This window comes from Carassius carassius, chromosome 42 (assembly GCF_963082965.1).
Source record: "Carassius carassius chromosome 42, fCarCar2.1, whole genome shotgun sequence".
NCBI classification, from domain to species: domain Eukaryota; kingdom Metazoa; phylum Chordata; class Actinopteri; order Cypriniformes; family Cyprinidae; genus Carassius; species Carassius carassius.
Window position 1 is genome coordinate 18,144,585 of NC_081796.1, and position 21,639 is coordinate 18,166,223.

The following is a 21,639-nucleotide window of genomic DNA, read 5'->3' on the forward strand; positions in this document are numbered from 1 at the left end:
ATCGAGGACACCTGCTGTTGCTTTCCGGTCTCTTCCTTTAAAAAGGGCCTTATGACAAATGACTGCAGGAGGGGCGCGGCTGTATTTCGGACTTTGTTTGTTTGCTTTCTGTTTATGCTTTGCATCCGACATTACTACAGCCCATTACACTTCATGCATTCTCTAACTTTACACCACTGATTCCTGACAGTTTCATGTTACTTCATTTCTTTTCTGTATAGTTCTCTTTTGTTAATAAATTTCGTATATGTTTTGGCACTTCAGCGTGTGTCCCCGTCTTTGTTGCGTCCTTTTGAGCCATGGGACATAACAGTTGTTATGCAGTTGCTAGGTAGATGCTTACAGGCACAAGTCAATGGAATGTATTACAATTATGAGATAATTATAATAAGTAAGTTATACAGAAAAATAATTACAATGCAAAGTCACAAGTGATTAATGCTTTTAACACTTTTCGTATTGCTATACATAAATGTATTTGAATTTTACATAATTTAATTTGGTTGAAGATAATAAGATAATGAAGACAATAATTTGTACTATTTTATTTTTCTTAAAAGTAAATATTAAAATCCTATTGAGTTTTTATCAGATTTGTTCACTTTTTTTCAATATACCAATTATTTAAATAAAAATAATAATAATAGTAAAACTCTATAAACTCTAAATAATCAACTCTTTAATCTCTTAAAAAACTCCACAAAAAAATGTCCCAGTGTTTACATAAAGAAATGCTCTGTAGTGATTTTTCACAGGTGTTATACCCATTATTTCAAAAACACATTGCATTGTGTTGTGATTCAGGATCGTCCTGTTTTTTTTTTTTTTTACATTGTAGAAAGTGTGTCCCTTGACTTAAAGTAGTAGGTTTACGATTCCAGTCAACTGATGTCAAATGACCATCTACAGGTTTGAAAAACTACTGTGACAAGATGTGCATTAAAATTTAATACAAAGTGTTAAGGGGTCTGACAAAGTATGCAACTGTGCGTGCGATGCTCAACTAATAAAGAAAAAAAATCACGTTAACATAAAGTATTACATCTGCTTATGTTCAGCAATTAAATATTTAAACACATAAAAAAAAACCTGAAATAAGAGGCCTCGGGCTCCAGTATGCTCAGGGAGGCATCATCAACATAGTTACTACTTGAATTAAAATATTGCAGCCATGTATTGTTAAAGACAGCATTAAACATTGATTTATTCCACTAATTAAAAGGCTCTGTGGATGATGAATTAGTTAAATATATATATTAATAATGGCACACTGCTAAATTAAACATACAAGTCTGACAAGTAGGAAACGTGATGGAAAAAGACGTGTCCCAACGTACAAGTATATACACATGTCCTCTTGGCACTGGCACAGATACATTTAAAAAAAAACAAGAGTGGGCAGAGAGCATACGATTCCTTACAGATAGCACTAATGGATTTGTTAATTGCTCCGGTACCAGCAACAATTTTCATGGCGACCACCTAATGCCATAGTAACGGCACTTCAGTAATGAATAATTGGCAGGATGGAGACACAGAACAAGAGATACTTTAAAACAGGGCTGGCTAAAGTAATTAAGAGAGTCCTTATACGACAAGTCCAAAATGCCCTTCACGAGAGCATGCTGTAGGGCTCTCTTCCTCACAGCCAATCAGCTCTCAGGGATGGCATGTCCTTCCGTCTTGATATGTGTGGCCTTTTTCAATCAGAGAGGATGAGTGTTTTCAATCAGGAGCGGATGGTAAATAGACCTCAGTAAAAGCTGATGCGTGATTGCAAAGAGGAAGGGGGAGGAGGTCCATCCAAACCTGTTCTGTGTCACACTACAATGGGGTGAAAGCATGCGCTCAGCCTTCACGACTGTTGTGCATGGCCCAAGTGTTCATCAAGGCTTTTATGTCAGCTGTATGCACCTCTCTGCGCTCTACTGTCTTTACTGGAGTGACTTGACTCAAAATGTGTTTATTTCTTACCGTTAGCCGTACACAAACACCCAGACCAAACCAAAGCAGAGAAAAGTGTGTGCTGGAAGAACTTTGAATAACTTAGGAAGAAGACAACAGTTAGTTAATCTTGAAACCTTTGAATGAAGTGTCTACCTGTATGCGAAAGTTGAGGAGGAAGACAACGATAGATAAAGGGCACTTGCACCTTTGCATGGCGAAGAGATGTGATCGAAGGTGAATGTAGATTTGAGTTCTCCAGGTGTTTAGTGCAGTTTAGGACTTCTCCTCTCAGCCATGACCTTGCTTTCTCTAAACAAGCAAATTAAGCAAGCATTCCAAGCACAATTGCATACTGGGAAATAAAATAAAAAAACAAAAGGTTAGTTCATTCTCCCATTACAAATTCTTCTCCTGTTATAAGTTACACTTTCACTTGAATTTGGTTTTTATCGCATATTTTAAACATTTTTTTATATGTTTTTATATTATTATTTTGCCTTAAACATATTCAATAAACCTGCACATTACCGCTGAAAAGTTTGGGATTTGTAGTTTTTATTATTATTATTATTATTATTATTATTATTATTATTATTATTATTATTATTATTATTATTATATATTATGACCAAGGCTGCATTTACTTAATCAGTTAAAAACATTAATATTATAAAATATGATTAAAACTAAATTTTTATCATCTTTATTTTAAAGCTAAATTTCTTAATTATATATCCCTTTTATTTTCACTTTAGATCAATTTAATGTTGCCTTGCTGAATAAACTGTTCATATTTAAAAATAAAAATTAAAAGATTCATGAGAGCACAGGAATTGGCCTCCACATAAGCTGACAGCACAAGTAAAATGTGGTAATAAAAGTAAAATAGCATTCACAAATTGAGAAACTGAATCTTAAATCTGGAAGGGAAGTGTGATGTAAGAGGCCTGAAAATCAATGAAAAGGAGTCAGGAGTGATTAAGCAGACGACAACAAATGGTACAAGGTAGAAATGAACCCATCCCTTAGCTGACCCTCATCTGCTTACATCTGAACTAAACTGCACCAGCTACTCATCTACCATTATCATTTCATTGCTTCTGTCATCTCCAAACATTCGTCTGGAAGGTCATTCTCTGCTGGTCTAAGTCACTGGATATGCCTTCTGATGAGTTAAATGTGTCTTAATTAAGCTGCTTTCTCAAATAGATACTTAAAACCAGACGTCATCGTTATAATCAAAACTAAATATATCCTCCTGCCACAGAACTCTTAGCATGTTCTGTAGCTCTTCCAGCTCAGTTGACATGCTGGCCATGGTAAACTTCTGCTAATTTAGCTACAGATACAGAGTTCAGTATGCAAGTGCAGGAGCTTATGCAACACAACAACAACAATAAAGAACATAAGCAATAGTTCTTCCTGCCTGCTGAGGTTTCTCAAAGATAATGAGGTGTGTGTATGCATTGGTCGGTGTTGCAGGAACAGCAGGGAGCCACAGATGGGATGCAGCAAGGTACAGGGGACAAATCACACTCTGTTATCCAGTTTTAAAGCTGATACAGAAAACTTCACTCACATAAAACCCTCAATGCAATGACATATTAAAATGATGAGTGCTACAAAGTCAAGGTTCATTAAACTGAATATAATTTCAAAATTAATATCTGGCCCAAACTCACAGTAGGAATGCCTGAAAAGGTGCCCAGTAACAGCAGCAGGCAGCAATTACTGTAGTATGAGTATATATATATATATATATATATATATATATATATATATATATATATATATATATATATATATATATATATATATAGCAAAATATTTCATAAAATAATAGCTATCTATCTATCTATCTGAAAGTAATAATGATATATAATACTATATACTATATATACTTGAATATAGAATATTGTATATATGTATATATATATATATATATATATATATATATATATATCATATTTTCTTTTCAAAGAAATATGTCAGATTCTTTTTGTGATTACATAATATCATATCATATCATATAAAATACAAAATACAATGATATAAAACATTATGGTCTACTGTCATTTCTTTGCGGACACCACTACAATGGAGGGGAAAAAAAAGTTGTAGAAACAATTTTCACTCAGAAATCGCTAGTAAACAATAAACACTGTGATGAACAGGCCTAACATCAGCACTACAGAGAGAAAAATTAATCTCCTTCCAGATAGTGTTCCCACAGTCAACAACACAGTGACACACTGACATAATATGTATGAAAGAGTGTCTGGATGATTAAAATATCACTTCTGCAATTACTGACAAATGGCCATCATTTTGCTGTGGCTTCACAGAAGCAGGCGGCAAAATGTCTGTCCAGTGAAGGTAATTCTGAACTGATTCTGCAACACTCAAAAGCCACTTAGAAGATATGCAAGTAATGGCTTTGACCCAAGTAGATGAGACTGTTTCAAAGCCAATTTCCATTGGATTCATCAACCTCGACCATTTCTCCAGCCATAATAATCCTCTGGCAGGCTGGCTTCATATTCCCAGGCTGGGGGACAGACAAGTTTAATGCCCCATAGAAAAACACTCACACAGGAACAAAGACAACTCATGAACCAGGCAGCGTGCCTACATCAGACAGGACCCTGACCGCTATTAGAAAACCCCCTGCAATTATCTACAGCCCATTTATAGTCTGCACTGCCAGGACAATGTGTGTTATAGACCGAGGATAGAGGTTGCCTTTGGAATATGTTGATGATAATTCAATTCTAAACTCAACATATAAAACTAAAAATGAAGAACAGTCGAAAATGTAGCATGTACAGCACTATGTTATTACTTCAGGCTGAAAATTGCTTCCTGTTTTCATATCATAAAATGGGTGAAGGCTAGTATTTTTTGTTTATTCATACAAAGCCTACTCGGGAGAGAATACAGACCCTTATCACAGATTAACCGTCATAAATGTCCCCGTCTGTGCTTGAAGGAATGAGGTTCTGAAAAAGTGATGGCATCTTTGAAGTCCAGGTAAAGAATGATCCATCCAAGAGGGCACGATTTGATCCAAATAGCTTCCTTTTTGATATATTCCGCAACTACACCATCCTGCCGTTCTTAAAGATCTCAAAAAATACACAAAAAGACATTTATAATGTCTCAAAATGGTATATTTCATTTTAATGCTGTTCGTTTGAATGTTCTACTCATCAAATGGTCCAGAGAAACACAAAAATATTAAGCAGCACAACAGTTTTTTTAAATGATAACAATAGAAAATGTTCCTTGCAACAAACAACAAATCAGCATATTATAGCATATGATTTCTTAAGGATCATGTAACACTGAAGACTAGAGTAATGTAAACCAGCATTACAGTAACAGGAATACAATTTTATATTATTGAATACATTAAAAATATATTTAATATATATTAAAAAGTATAATAATTATTATAATTTAATAGATCTGTAATATGTTACATATATTTTTTTATGTTTTTAAATATATTACACGTTAAAATATAAAAGTGCCTTACCAGCTAAATAAGTGACAAAAATGTCCAGCGTCTTATAGTCTACCTAGTAAGAGAGTACAAAAATAAAAACCTAAAGATGAAAGCCAAATGTTCTCCACTAAGTTATTGTAACATCAATCCAGGATAGACAATCCGTATTAAACCCATCTGCCAGTTAAACACCAAGAGCTAAAGGAAGTTAGCATACATGTAGAAATGTAAGTTTTACTCTTTGCTTCTCCAAAAAAGCCTGTAGTGCTTATTAAAGTCTTTGGATAAAGCTGTAGCAGGCTGAGAGGTAGTCTAATATTAACAGCTAATAAAAGAATGATATAAAAGTTTATTGCACTGAAGTCAGGCTAAATTAAAACACCAGTCCCACAGGTGCAGCGTGGGTGGGAGAACATCTGCCCTCCTCTTAGGAGATTTGTGACATTAATATAAATGAATTTAGAAAACACATTGGGGAAAATAGAGAACGAGAATATTATTTTCAAACTTCATGCTTGCGATTACAGATCTTCACCTTCTCCTATCTCTCCTTTTCCATTTCTTCCTCCAGAACCTCATTAGGAAAGCATCTGATAGTGGAGAGGAATGCAATCACTTGATGCGGACGATGGGCTCATTCACAATAAATGTGCATTACTTTTAATGGGAACTGCTAATTAAAGTGTCTGAGGAAAGCAGAGAAGTGTGTCTCGTCTTACTGTCATTAGAAACACATCAGTCTGCTGAGGTTGCGTTTAGCACATGCAGCATTAAATCAGCATTATAACAAAGCAAGCCCATGCTTTTTTTAACAAATACATACAGGTGCACTTCAAAAACTATATCAATTAAAACAGAAATAGGTGGAAAGCACATCTAAATAATGTGATTAGTCAATTAAAACATCAATTGGACAGTCAGCCTCATTTAAAAGCTTTTAAATTAGTCAAATTATCCAGTTCGCCAGTTGCTGTTGTCTGGCAGTGACTTTGCTGTGAGTGTGTATAATTGCTCTCAATGGCCATTACGGTGAGGGACTGTAGTCTTATGACGGCCATAAGCCTGCTGAATTCAGCTCAGTAATAGAGGCCTGAAGGACACGGAAACACGGCACCATGACCTGTGATACCGGCACACCAACCTGGAACATGCCAATCATGTTTGCATTTATCCAGCACCTCGCCTATCCCCCTCTGTGCCAGCTTTCACCCATCATCACTCAGCCGACTGTGTGTTTCCAAAGGATTTTTAATCGGTGTCATTCCAGCGAGTGGGACCAATCAGTGTAAATGAAGATCAATAATGAGCCAATGGGTATGCTTTATTTGGCAGATGAGGTGAATCATTAAAACGCAGCATTGCAAATTTGACAGCTGATGCGCCACGGTGGGCACTTAGGAGTAATGATGCCATCAGAGCAACACAGAGAGAGAGAGAGAGAGAGAGAGAGAGAGAGAGAGAGAGATACACAAACTGCTTCATTTCACACAGAAGCGAAAGAGGGCCGAGAAATGGACTCTTTTTAAAATTATTTTGACATTTTAATGTTATGAATCCATACACACATCTCATCACACCATTACATGTAATGAGACGACACACGTGAACCGCAACACAAATGGAGATGATTGTGTTTAAAATGATGTGCATTATCCCGCCGTCCGCTTGCATGGCGGATGAACGGGACAAAAAAAAAAAAAAAGCACACGTACGAGCACAATAAGAGTGAGAGAGGATGAACCACCTGCCCATCACGCACTTCTGTGTGTTTAAAGTATTCCCGCAAAACGTGTGTGTGTGTGCTGAAGAATGAGAGCTGGAGAGCGTTCCAGGTCTGTATTGATTCTGCAAGCGGATCAGTATCCTTTTCCCACTGTGGTCACTGAACAGGACAAAAGTTCAATACAAAAAATACTGCTCATCCAGTTCTCACAAAAGCAATTTGTAATATAGATTTATCTGGGCTGCCAACAAAGCCAGCTGCTGTTTTTACTATTTAAAAACTATGATCGGATAACCGGAGATGCTTCATCTCTTTTAAGGATTGGGTGGCATGATTCATTTGTAATGTAGGTGGCAATTTTACCTAAAATAAACACAGCTATGGATTGCGTAAAATAAAAGAGGAAGCAAATGGATTGAATTCAACAGGCCTGTCTGCGGTGGGCATCACTAGTGGTGCTAAATCTACCAGCACTTAATCCTGAGCTGCTTTAGCATTAATTATGAATATTTAAAACCTTACTTTTGACAGCAAGTGAGCCTGTTTCACACCACACACACATAAGGAGTGTGTAAGTGTCACAAGGTGACGATCTTTAGGGGCGGAACCAAAATTCGGGAAGTTTGGTTCCGCCCGGAAGTGTTTCCGCCCGGACCGGAAAAACAGAACACCGGAACTTCCGGTAGCGCCGTAAGAAGGAAAATCAGGGAATTCGATGCACCTGTGCCTAGTTAGGGACAGCGGTTGGTGATTGGAGGATACGCTGGACAAGGCAGTACTTAAGGCCAAGTTATTTCACAGTCTGGGAAGCTCTCTTTGGTGTGTGTGAAGCACTGGGTTGTGCCCGTCTTGGTACGCTGCTGGTAGCTGTCTAACTCTCTCTCTCCCTCAGGCTGGAATTGTATGATTGTGAAGACATCGCGAACCTTAAAGGTTGAGAAGTGAACAGATTATACGGCGAACTGAGACGACGTGAAAAAGGGGATTGGAAGTGGCATTGATGTGAGTACTAAGAGCCAGTCGAAAGTGCCCTGTATATTGACCTGGCGTTGTGTAGATCTCTCCAGGAGGAGGAGGGTGGCCCTACCCCTAATATAGTGTGGTGGGAGAGCCGAAGGAATACTTATTGAAGTAGTCGCAACGACGACATCACTAGCTAGGCCGCATATTCCATCGCCAGATCCGAACCAAGCGAAGTGAAGGAAGACGGGTGTCCTTTCCGTACACTGAGTGTGGTGGGTGAGTCTTCGTGCTGTGAAAACCTATAATTTTGACGTGGTGTTGTATATTGCTGTGGGCTGCTGTGTATTGCCGTGTGTCCTGTCAGATAAACCCCCGCCTTCACGCACTTCGGCGTGGGAGGACAAGGAGATTGCTGGCCCTAGCCTAGTTCAGTACAGTATATGTTGTGAGCGTGCTTCAGATCTCCGGAGATAGCACGGTACGCTGTGTCCAGCCCAGAGGTGAAAGCCATCCAAAGCAGAGTAACTGTGTTTTGTGTCCAAGTTGATACCTGTGGAGAGGAAAGGAAAGAGAGTGAGTAACACAAGGAGAAACAGAGGAAACCTGTACTTACAGTACGCTGTGTTCAGCCCAGAGGTGAGAGCCATTCAAAGCAAACTAACGGTGCTATTGTGCCCAAGTTGATATCTGTGGAGAGAAAAGGAGAGAGAGGTGAATAACACGAGGAGGAATAGAGCGAACCCTGTACTTACAGTACGCTGTGTCCAGCCCAGAGGTGAGAGCCATTCAAAGCAAACTAACTGTGCTATTGTGCCCAAGTTGATACCTGTGGAGAGAAAAGGAGAGAGAGAGTGAATAACACGAGGAGGAATAGAGCGAACCCTGTACTTACAGTACGCTGTGTCCAGCCCAGAGGTGAGAGCCATTCAAAGCAAACTAACTGTGCTATTGTGCCCAAGTTGATACCTGTGGAGAGAAAAGGAGAGAGAGAGTGAATAACACGAGGAGGAATAGAGCGAAGAGGAGGAAGAAGGAGGGCGCTACGGATACCTAAGACTCAGGCCGGGGCCCGAGCCCCACGCCCCGGATCCCCGTGGCCCCCTTGCTCCCTGACCTCTTCCCGGCCATAGCCCATCTGGAGGGCCGAGTCAGAGTTTAGTTTTAATTGCCCTTTCCCTATTCCCCAACCTATTTTTAAATATTTAAATAAAGATTGTTTTATCACTTACTTGTTCTCGTGTTGTTTGGCCATTGGGTCGGGTTTGGGGACCTCCTCGAGGTGGAAGTTGAGAAGGGGTGTGGCTTAGTTAAAGCATAGCCAGCCCCTGGGTGTGACAGATTTGGCGTAGTCGGCAGGATTTCCACCTCGAGTTGAGTAACCAAGGTCGTCCAATGACCGACAACGCGGGGCTTTCAGCCCAACCCCGTGCCATGCCCGTTTTTATGGGGAGCCCCTGGATTCAAAAATATGGGGGGACAGAATCCGAGGTACGATTGTCTGAATGGAAGGCTCAACTAGAGTACTTGGCCGACCTACAGGGCCTTAGTGCAGCCCAGCGGCTTCAATTTGTGTTAAACTCCCTGGATGGAGAAGCGCGGCGAGAGGTGCATGCCGCCCCCGAAGCCGTTAGAGCCAACGCCCAAACCGTGTTCCAGTTCCTCACTGAACAGTATGGTGACCACACCCCCGTAGCTGTCCTTCGCTCCCAGTTCTTTAATTGTAAGCAGGGCCCCCGCCAACCGATTAGAGCTTTCGCCCTGAGGTTGCGAGAGCAATTCGCCCGACTACAGACCCGTCGGGACCACGGGTTGGGAGATGGAGAGACTCTATTGCGGGACCAGTTTCTTCTGGGGTTGAAGGAGGGTCCGGTGAGACAGAGCCTACGTATCCAGTTTCGAAGGGACCCGGGTCTTACGTTCGAAGATCTGAAGAAAGAGGCACTGGCCCTGGAAGGTGATGAGACTGAGGTGAGTGGTTCCCCAGTGTGTGCGGTTGTCAGTGAAGTAGCACCAGCACAACCCGGAGGCCCTGACTGGAAGCAAGCACTGAAGGCTGAACTTTTGAAAGATGTCCGCGATCAGATGTCTGAACTGTCTAAAGCCCTCGTAGGAGAATTGCGCCAAGGACGGGCGCGGGAGGAACCACGGCCGGCGCCCCGAGACCGAGTGTACTCAGAGGGAGGCCGAGAGCCGTTCAGGCGCCCGAACCACTTTAACCGGCCCCGTTTCGAATGGGACGAGCAAGGGCGACCCATCTGCAACCGCTGTGGCAAACCAGGTCACTATAGCCGCCAGTGTGGGCCCCGCAGGGCGTCAGAAGGGGGTTTTTAGGTCGGCCGGCCACTGTGGGTCGTGTGGCCGGGACCCCTCGAGAAGACCCTGGAAGAGGATATGGCTCTAGGAGCCAGACGATTGGGCGTAGCCCCGTGGCGAAGGTGAGAGTGTGCGGCAAGGAGATTCAATGCCTGGTAGACACAGGCTCCCAAGTGACGTTGTTTGCTGAGAGTTTATCCGAAGAAGTGTTTGGGAAACAAGGGGCACCAGGGGCGGAGGCCCCCTGGCTTACTCTGAAGGGCGCAAACGGCCTCGACATCCCATATATTGGCTACCGATTGACGGACCTAGAGGTTCACGGAGTGATGGTCCCCCAGAAAGGTGTGATTATCGTGCAAGACCATTGTCTGGGTGCACATCGAGCCCTGTTGGGCATGAATGTCCTCGCTGATTGCTGGGAAGAGCTATTTCGGGCTAGGCCCGTATCGAAGATACCACCTGCAGAGAGGCCCAAGTGGGAGTGTGTGGTAGCTGACTGTCGAAGGGTGCAAATGAGCCAAGTCCGCAGGGAACAGGAAGAGGTAGGAAGAGTGATGTGTCGTTTTGCTTTGTCTGTCCCCGCAAAAAGTGAGGCTGTTGTGTGGGCGCGAGTACCGCCCCGAAGAGCGGGCCCAGAAGAGTGGGTGCTGGTGGAGCCCCATGTGGATTGTCCACAAGTGGAAGTGGCACGAGGACTATCGACGGTCCGGCGGGGGAGAGTCCCCGTGAGGATACGGAATGTACATCCATACGCGGTGCAACTACATCGGCACCAACGATTAGCCCGTCTGACAACGGTTACATCCCACCAAGTAAGGGAAGAGAGGGATATTAGTTTTCGTCAGGTGTGCCCCACTGTCATCGAGGTGGCCCTGACACAAGTAGACACCCCATGGGGTGGTATGGAGAGGAGTGTGCCGAGCCACCTGGCGGGTGAGTCGTTACAAGGGGAGGATTTAGAGCAGGCACAGACACAGAAGTTACAGGCCCTCCTTCGGAGATGGCAGCATGTGTTTGCCACCCACGATGAAGACTACGGATGCACCCAGGTGGTACAACATCATATACCTACCGGGGATGCAGGGCCCAGCCGGGAGAGGTATCGCCCAATTCCGCCCACTTTGTATACCGAGGTACGTACACTCCTGCAAGGCATGCTGAAGCAAGGAGTTGTTAGGGAAAGCAGCAGCCCGTGGGCGGCCCCCATAGTGCTGGTGCAAAAGAAGACGGGGGCTTGGAGATTCTGCGTGGACTACCGTAAGCTGAACCTCGTGACTAAGAAAGACGCTTTCCCTTTGCCACGGATCGAAGATTCGCTTGCCAGCCTCACGCAGTCGGCATGGTACTCTACCCTAGATTTGGCCAGTGGCTACTGGCAGGTGCAGGTGGCCGAAGCAGACCGGGAGAAGACTGCCTTTACAACCCCGTTTGGACTATTTGAATGGGACCGGATGCCTTTCGGGCTCTGTAACGCTCCGGCCACCTTCCAGCGGCTGATGCAGCGGTGCTTGGGAGGTCAGTTAATGGAGTCAGTATTAGTTTACCTGGATGATGTGATTGTCTATTCCCCAGATTTTGATTCACACCTGAGGCACCTCGAGGAAGTTTTTCGGGCCATGGAGAAGTACGGATTGAAACTACAGCCCAATAAGTGTCACTTACTACGGAGAGAAGTCAACTTTCTGGGCCACGTGGTCAGTGCGGCTGGAGTGTCCGTAGATCCTGGAAAGGTATCGGCCGTGAAGGACTGGAAGGCCCCGAGGACAGTGAGGCAAGTGCGATCCTTTTTAGGATTTGTGGGATACTATAGGCGTTTCATAAAGGACTTTTCAAAAATTGCTAAACCCCTTAATCAGTTGCTGGTTGGCACAGGTCGTAACCGGGGCCGGGGGTCGCCCAACGTAGACTGGGATGCAAATTGTGAGTCGGCGTTCCAGACATTGAAGCAGGAGCTGCTACAGGCCCCTATCTTGGCATACGCAGATTTCACAAAACCATTCCTTTTGTATACAGATGCCAGCAATCTCGGGCTGGGAGCGGTGTTGGCTCAACGGCAGGACGGAGTTGAGAGGGTCATCGCGTACGCCAGCCGGAGCCTCCACCCAGCCGAGAGGAACGATGCGAACTATAGTTCTTTCAAATTGGAGCTGCTGGCGTTGAAGTGGGCCCTAAGTGAGAAATTTAAAGACTACCTCTGGGGTGCCAAGGTGACGATCATTACAGACAATAGCCCATTAGTACACTTGCAGACGGCGAAGCTGGGAGCCGTGGAGCAGCGGTGGGTGGCCCAACTGGCCAACTTTGACTATCAACTACAGTACCGACCAGGGCGTGAACACACGAACGCGGACGTCCTCTCAAGGCTGCCCGAAGCGGAAAGCCCCGGAGGGGCCAGCCCGGAGGAGGGCTATATGGTAGGAGCAGTAGAGGCACCAGGCAGCAGACAAGAGGCCGTGCCTGAGAACTGGGGATGGGATCCCCGTCGGTGGAGGGAGAGACAGGCCAGGGATCAAGATGTGCGGCTGGTAAGAGAATGGCTGGAACAGGGCCGACGGCTGACGCCAGCGGAGAGGTTAGCCCAGACGGATACTGGGAGGAGGCTGCTGGGGCAATGGGACAGGCTGGAGCTGAGAGATGGCGTTTTGTGCAGAAGGGTCAGTGACCCGAAGTTGGGCGAAGAAGTACGCCAGATCGTGGTACCCGCAGATGAGGTAACGGCTTTAGTTTCGGCGTACCACAACCAGTTGGGGCATCAGGGACAGGAGAGGACCGTGTCCCTGCTTAGGAGATTCTTCTTTTGGCCCGGGCTAGAGGCATCGGTGCACGCCCTAATTCAAGCTTGCCCGAGATGCATATTGTTTAAGTCCAGACGGGAGGTCCGAGCGCCAATGGTACCCATCCATGCGAAGGCCCCCCTTCATATCATGGCTATGGACTTCTTGACACTGGGCCGACCACGAGATCGCTACCAGAACATCTTGGTAATAACGGATTTGTTCACAAAGTACGCTTGGGCTATCCCCACCCTCGACCAGACTGCAACCACCACCGCTACAGTTTTATGGCGGGCCGTCTTCCAGACGTTCGGATGCCCGGAGTTTCTGCACTCCGATCAAGGAGCCAACTTTGAGTCCAGGGTAATTAGAGAACTATGCCAGTTGTACGGTTGCACGAAAACTCACACCACTTCGTATCATCCTCAGGGGAACGGCGGCTGTGAGAGATTCAATCAGACCCTATTGGGGCTGCTGGGGACCTTGGACCAACAACGGCAGGACGATTGGGTGAGTGCCTTGCCAAACCTCCTACAGGCCTATAACAACAGTATACATAGTACTACGGGTTACGCTCCCACTTACCTGATGTTTGGCAGACACATACGAATGCCTACTGACCTGGTCCTAGGAGTGATAGCCGACCAAGAGGAAGCAAGTGTAACGGAGTGGGTGGGGCGCCATCACCAGCGCTTGCATTTCGCCTACGAGCAGGTGTCGAAAAGGATACAGACGGCAGGAGAGAAAAGTAAGCGGTTGTATGATCGGACTGCTAGAGAAGCCCCTCTACTGCCAGGAGAGAGGGTGTTGGTGAGAGATAATCGGCGGCAGGGGAAGGGGAAACTGAGTGACCGTTGGGAGGCCACCCCTTATGTAGTCTGCCGGCAGCAGAGGCCGGGGCAGCCGGTCTATACCATCCGGCCAGAAGGGAAGTCAGGCCCCGACCGTGTGGTGCACCGGAACATGATTCGCCCATGCCCTAACTACCCTGAAGCCGTGGAAGAAGTCCCCACGGAACCTGTACCAGCGGCCCCCTGGATTGAAGGTTGGGCTGTGGTACCAGGGAGACCCGTGGTGGCACCACCCCCGATCGCCCCGAGAGAACCAGAAGCAGCCCCTGAACAAGCTGAGCCCGATTCACCAGTGAGACGATCCCAGCGAGAGAACCGAGGCCGACCCCCTGCCCGCTATGGGGAGTGGACAGCCCGAGGACGTTCTAGGGACTAGAACGGATTGGCGGGGGAGGATGTCACAAGGTGACGATCTTTAGGGGCGGAACCAAAATTCGGGAAGTTTGGTTCCGCCCGGAAGTGTTTCCGCCCGGACCGGAAAAACAGAACACCGGAACTTCCGGTAGCGCCGTAAGAAGGAAAATCAGGGAATTCGATGCACCTGTGCCTAGTTAGGGACAGCGGTTGGTGATTGGAGGATACGCTGGACAAGGCAGTACTTAAGGCCAAGTTATTTCACAGTCTGGGAAGCTCTCTTTGGTGTGTGTGAAGCACTGGGTTGTGCCCGTCTTGGTACGCTGCTGGTAGCTGTCTAACTCTCTCTCTCCCTCAGGCTGGAATTGTATGATTGTGAAGACATCGCGAACCTTAAAGGTTGAGAAGTGAACAGATTATACGGCGAACTGAGACGACGTGAAAAAGGGGATTGGAAGTGGCATTGATGTGAGTACTAAGAGCCAGTCGAAAGTGCCCTGTATATTGACCTGGCGTTGTGTAGATCTCTCCAGGAGGAGGAGGGTGGCCCTACCCCTAATATAGTGTGGTGGGAGAGCCGAAGGAATACTTATTGAAGTAGTCGCAACGACGACATCACTAGCTAGGCCGCATATTCCATCGCCAGATCCGAACCAAGCGAAGTGAAGGAAGACGGGTGTCCTTTCCGTACACTGAGTGTGGTGGGTGAGTCTTCGTGCTGTGAAAACCTATAATTTTGACGTGGTGTTGTATATTGCTGTGGGCTGCTGTGTATTGCCGTGTGTCCTGTCAGATAAACCCCCGCCTTCACGCACTTCGGCGTGGGAGGACAAGGAGATTGCTGGCCCTAGCCTAGTTCAGTACAGTATATGTTGTGAGCGTGCTTCAGATCTCCGGAGATAGCACGGTACGCTGTGTCCAGCCCAGAGGTGAAAGCCATCCAAAGCAGAGTAACTGTGTTTTGTGTCCAAGTTGATACCTGTGGAGAGGAAAGGAAAGAGAGTGAGTAACACAAGGAGAAACAGAGGAAACCTGTACTTACAGTACGCTGTGTTCAGCCCAGAGGTGAGAGCCATTCAAAGCAAACTAACGGTGCTATTGTGCCCAAGTTGATATCTGTGGAGAGAAAAGGAGAGAGAGGTGAATAACACGAGGAGGAATAGAGCGAACCCTGTACTTACAGTACGCTGTGTCCAGCCCAGAGGTGAGAGCCATTCAAAGCAAACTAACTGTGCTATTGTGCCCAAGTTGATACCTGTGGAGAGAAAAGGAGAGAGAGAGTGAATAACACGAGGAGGAATAGAGCGAACCCTGTACTTACAGTACGCTGTGTCCAGCCCAGAGGTGAGAGCCATTCAAAGCAAACTAACTGTGCTATTGTGCCCAAGTTGATACCTGTGGAGAGAAAAGGAGAGAGAGAGTGAATAACACGAGGAGGAATAGAGCGAACCCTGTACTTACAGTACGCTGTGTCCAGCCCAGAGGTGAGAGCCATTCAAAGCAAACTAACTGTGCTATTGTGCCCAAGTTGATACCTGTGGAGAGAAAAGGAGAGAGAGAGTGAATAACACGAGGAGGAATAGAGCGAACCCTGTACTTACAGTACGCTGTGTCCAGCCCAGAGGTGAGAGCCATTCAAAGCAAACTAACTGTGCTATTGTGCCCAAGTTGATACCTGTGGAGAGAAAAGGAGAGAGAGTGGGTAACACGAGGAGAGACTGAGGAAACCTGTACTTACGCCGCTGCCTGTGGAGAAAGAGAAAGCGAGTGAGCACCCAAGGAACGAACTGTGTGAACCAGTACTTACTGTGAGCTGTAATCAGCGAAGAGGTGAGAGCAAAACCAAGCTGAACTAACTGTGCCTGTGTGTCCCCGCCGCTGCCTGTGGAGAAAGAGAAAGCGAGTGAGCACCCAAGGAACGAACTGTGTGAACCAGTACTTACTGTGGGCTGTAATCAGCGAAGAGGTGAGAGCAAAACCAAGCTGAACTAACTGTGCCTGCGTGTCCCAGCCGTTGCCTGTGGAGAAAGAGAAAGAGCGTGAGCACCCAAGGAACGAACTGGGTGAATCAGTACTTACTGCGAGCTGTAATCAGCGAAGAGCCGTTGCCTGTGGAGGAAGAGAAAGAGAGTGGGCACCTCGAGAACGAACTGTGTGAACCAGTACTTACCGTGAGCTGTATTCAGCGAAGAGGAGGAAGAAGGAGGGCGCTACGGATACCTAAGACTCAGGCCGGGGCCCGAGCCCCACGCCCCGGATCCCCGTGGCCCCTTTGCTCCCTGACCTCTTCCCGGCTATAGCCCATCTGGAGGGCCGAGTCAGAGCTTAGTTTTAGTTGCCCTTTCCCTATTCCCCAAGCTATTTTTAAATATTTAAATAAAGATTGTTTTATCACTTACTTGTTCTCGTGTTGTTTGGCCATTGGGTCGGGTTTGGGGACCTCCTCGAGGTGGAAGTTGAGAAGGGGTGTGGCTTAGTTAAAGCATAGCCAGCCCCTGGGTGTGACATAAGCACTGTAAAAGCAACAGCAGGTGTGTCTGTGGCTCTATAATGACAATAAAAAGATTTCTGGGTTACTAGATGTATTATTTCCTTTAAATTACAAATTTTCATCACATTTACATTCACTGGTAATTATTTTCCATGGAACTGAACCAAAAACACACTATAAATTTATTTATTTATTTTTGTGAATTGGTTGTATAAATTTGAATATTCTCATATGTAGTTGATTTGTACAGTCTCACACAGTATAACTACAATTTATTCTGATTATGCTCCTCTGTTAATTAGATGCTTATTTCACTTTTTATCTAAAATTCACACATTTCCATAAAAATCACACTTTAAGATTTCATACAATATCACCACCTAATAAAATAGTTATGTTTTCTTTAGAAATAGGATTGCACAGTATGAACTGGTTAAATCATTTGCCTTTGTTTTTTGGTTTGGTTGACCAATTTTAGCTGGTTTTCCATAGCTGGTTTGCAGACCTGGGTTTTGGTCACTTCTTTAGCTGGTCAGACTAGAAGACCAACTGACCAACTAGAATAAACCAGCTTGGCCACGCTGGGAGACCAGCTTAAACCAGCTATTTCCAGCCTAAAACTGTTAAGACCAGCTAACCAGCTGGCTTTAGTGTTATAAATAGATTTTCAGAGCATTCTAAATGCTACTTAAAAAGAAGCTCAGTGCTTCAACTGGGTCGGCTTGATTTTGCCAAGTAAGACTATTCCTGGATCAACATCTATTGATGATCCTGGATCAACATTATTGTCCAAAAATATAGACTTATCCCAATCCCTACCCCTAAACCTAACCCCACCCATAATTTATTCTTAAAATCAGTGGGAAATAATAGATGATTAACAAGGGTGTAGAAGCACCTAACCCTGATTGTAAGCCTAAAACAGATATTTCCTGAAATGTTGTATCTCAATTCTGACTGGTTCATTGGAATGTTGTTCCAGGATCAACGAAGATGTTGATCTGGGGACATGTTGTACTTGGTGAAATCACTTCAACTGCTACATTCCCTAGTATAGGCTCTGTTAATCAGATAAATAAATACAACAAAGAAACACATGCTTTGGGAGAAAAACTATTTAAAAATATCATCTTTAACTAAAGAAAGAAAAGTTTTGGAACTGCATGAGGACCAGAAAATGACAGACTTGTTATTTTTAAGGTGAACTAACCCTTTTATATGGACGAATAGTTTGCTCCATTATTTAACTTACTCCTACTAAATGGTGAAAGATCATGTTAATAGATTTCAAGAGCATTCTGTTGAATTGAATCTATATGCTATGCATTCTGTTATCTGTTAATATGGGTGCCAAAATAAAAATGCGTTGCTTGCCTATGTGTGTGTGTTGTGAAACAGTCCTTAGTATGCTTAGTGCACAGAACAATTTCCTTTTAAGCCAATGAGGTAAATAAATACTTGATTTTTCCCAAATGAGAGAGTGTTGCTGTGTGAGATGTATGAAGTGAAGGTGTGAGGTAGCTGATTATAACTTTCTCTCATTTCTCACTCGCTGTCTCTCTCTTACAGAGGTGATGAGAGTGCTGGGTGGTCGATATGACACTGTCTCAGCCCGCTGTAATTAGCGAGCCTATGCAGGGTCCATCACTGATCAAACGACACTTAAAAATGATCCCGATCTCCCAGTCACGGTTAAGCCACCTCAAGCTTTACCTTTGTGAACCCACCAGTGTATTTTTTAACTTACCTCACACCCCAAAGAAAAGAAAGAGAGGGAGAAAAAGAGGAGCATTAATTATTTATCCATGAAAAAGACAGAAGGAATTGAAGGGAATTTAAATGATTTCAAAGGAACTTGCAGAGACCTGGATTAATGAAGTCTCAGGCTTTGTGAAGCGCCTACCTGACAACAGTTATCCAATCTGAGACCCACATGTACGACATTATGAAATATTACATGTTGGAATTAATGCTCTAAAGTACCTTTCCACATTTAGTCCTCTCATTCCAGAACAAGATAATCCTTGTGCTGTCACATGACATTCCTTGCTAATCAGAGCCGAGAACACTGCAAATCCTCTAGTTCACTTCCTGCTGAGGAGAACCGGCTTGCTGGCAGGGGCTTCAAGTGCATGAATAAATAAACAAACAAGCCATGGTCACAGCCCTATGGCGAACATGCTTATGTGTGTATGTCGCTATGTGTGTGTGTGATCCGTAAATGCTGGGACTTGGACATAGCTGACCTTTAAGGCTGTGAGTGAGAAGTGTGGGAACAGACTGCGCTGGCCTTTATGGATGTTTGGAGTGTCACACTTGGAGAGTGTAAGAGGACCAAGGCTGTGTGTGTATGTATGTGTGTTGTTCTCACCTGCTCTTTTGCCTTGTCTCTTTCTGCTAGCGCTTTCTACAGAGATAGTTGAGGATCCTGACGCCCACTTCCCAGAGTGGGGCAAGAGCTTCGTGAAGACACGGGGGGACAGGGAGAGCCCGAAGGGGAGGACCTTGCACTGCCATGACTGACCCTCGAATGCAAACCGCAGAAACGGTCTGTGGCGAGGGAGGATCTAGACATGAAAGTACGCGTCTTTCAGGTCAATCGCTGCAAACCAGTCCTGGGGCTGAACGCATTTGAGAATGCCTTTCTGCGTCAGCATCTTGAACGGGAGCTTGTGCAGGGCCCGATTCAAGACTCGCAGATCCAGGATAGGCCGAAGGCCACCGCTTTTCTTGGGTACGATGAAGTTAGGGCTGTAAAACCCCGTCCTCATCTCGGCTGGAGGGACCGGCTCGATTGCATCCTTCGCCAGCAGGACAGCAATAACAGAGTCGGACCGTCCGAATGAGCCAGCGTGACGGGTTGGGCAGCGCAAGCCACGCTTTCAAACTCCGTACATGTGGCACCAAAGGGACAGTCGACATACCCGCAGTGGTGCAGCGATGGGTAGTTGTGTCGGATGGCCCAGAAGGCATCGCGTTCCAAGTCATCACAGCCACACTACTCGTGTTCCCGGAGGAACTGGCCAGAGACGCGTGGAGAGGCTTTGCATCTCCGAACCGCAACCTCTTGACCGTTGGCGAAAGGGGGCGTCGTGGGTGAGAATGAGGAGGCAGTGCGTCGCTCATCGTCAACCTACGAGCCTTGCAGCTCGGAGGAAAGGGAAATTGCTCTTTTATTGACAAAGTGGGTGCTGCCATTGGACCAGCGGCGGAACAGAAAGAAACAAAAACTGAGGATTCTCCACCTGGCCCTCCTCTGGGGGAAGGAGTGGCGCTGTCTCCGCCAGCTCCTGAAGAGCAGTCTCCCACATCTCCGAGTTGCCCATGTCAGGGCCACTTAGTCATCTTTTTAGAGGACTTCACAGCCGGGAGTGACATGAGGGGCGCCGCTCTCCTGCGCGGGGCTCGACGCACCGGCCTCGAAGAACTCTCAGCACGGGGCGGAGCTGGTGTGGAGGATGCAGGGGGGCGCCCACGGCGACGAGCAGGCTGAGGCGCTGCCCGCGACGGAATGGTGGCAACCGGAGGATCACGTCGGGGCAAGATGTGCTGGATGGCAAGATGCACCGCCGAGAACTGCTGGGCAAAGTCCTCGACCGTGTCGCCGAACAGGCCTGCCTGGGAGATGGGAGCATCGAGAAAGCGGCTTTGTCGACGTCTCTCATCTCGGCCAGGGTCAGCCAGAGATGGCGCTCCTGGACCACCAGCGTGGACATCGCCTTCCTGAGGGACCGCGCCATGACCTTCGTCGCCCGTAAGGCGAAGTCAGTCACCGTACGCAGTTCCTGCATCAACCTCGGGTCGGTACCACCCTCGTGCATTGATTTCAGCGCCCTGGCTTGATGTATTCTTCAGGATAGCCAGGGCATGCAGGGCAGAGGCAGCTTGGCCCGCAGCGCTATAAGCCTTGGCAGCCAGAGTGGCCGACAGCTTACAGGCCTTGGACGGGAGATGCAGACGTTTCCTCCAAGTGGCGGCGTTTTGTGGGCACAGGTGCACCGCAACTGCTCTCTCCACCTGGGGAATGTCCACGTACCCCCTGGCTGCCCCGCCATCGATGGTGGTGAGGATGGAAGAGGGAGACGAGCGGTTTCTGGCCATGAAAGGGGCCGTCTATGACTTCGTCACCTCTTCATGCACCTCCGGGAAGAAAGGAACCGGGGCAGAACGAGGTTGTGAGCTGCGCTCCTCACTGAGAAACCAATCATCCAGCCGCGAGGGCTCGGGGCTGGGCGGTGTAGTCACCTCCAGCCCGATACTCACGGCTGCCCGGGCAAGCATGGCCGACAACTCCAAGTCAGATTCGGCAGCAGCTACAACACCCGAGGGGGGCAGCCCTGCCAAATCCTCATCCTCAGAGGTCGATAACCCATCCCCTGATGTAGCAATCGACATCTGATCCTCGGGTGGTGCACCGAAAGACACGCTGGGGCCGCTGTAAGACGGCCCAGCAGAATCAATCAGCAGCCGCACGGGACACACGCTGCGGGGGGAGCGAGAGGTCAGTGGGGCGTGGCCCGGCGGAGAAGCTCTCACTGTAACCCTCAGATCTCCCAAAGCACAAGCCGCCGGTCCCCTGCTCGAGCCAGAGAAATGGGGACAGGTGGCGATAGAGGGGTCTGCTGCACTCCCCTTGAGGAGTGAGAGACGCGATCGCAGCGCTGCCATGTTCATATGCCCACAATAGACGCATTAATCATCCACCGTGACCGTCA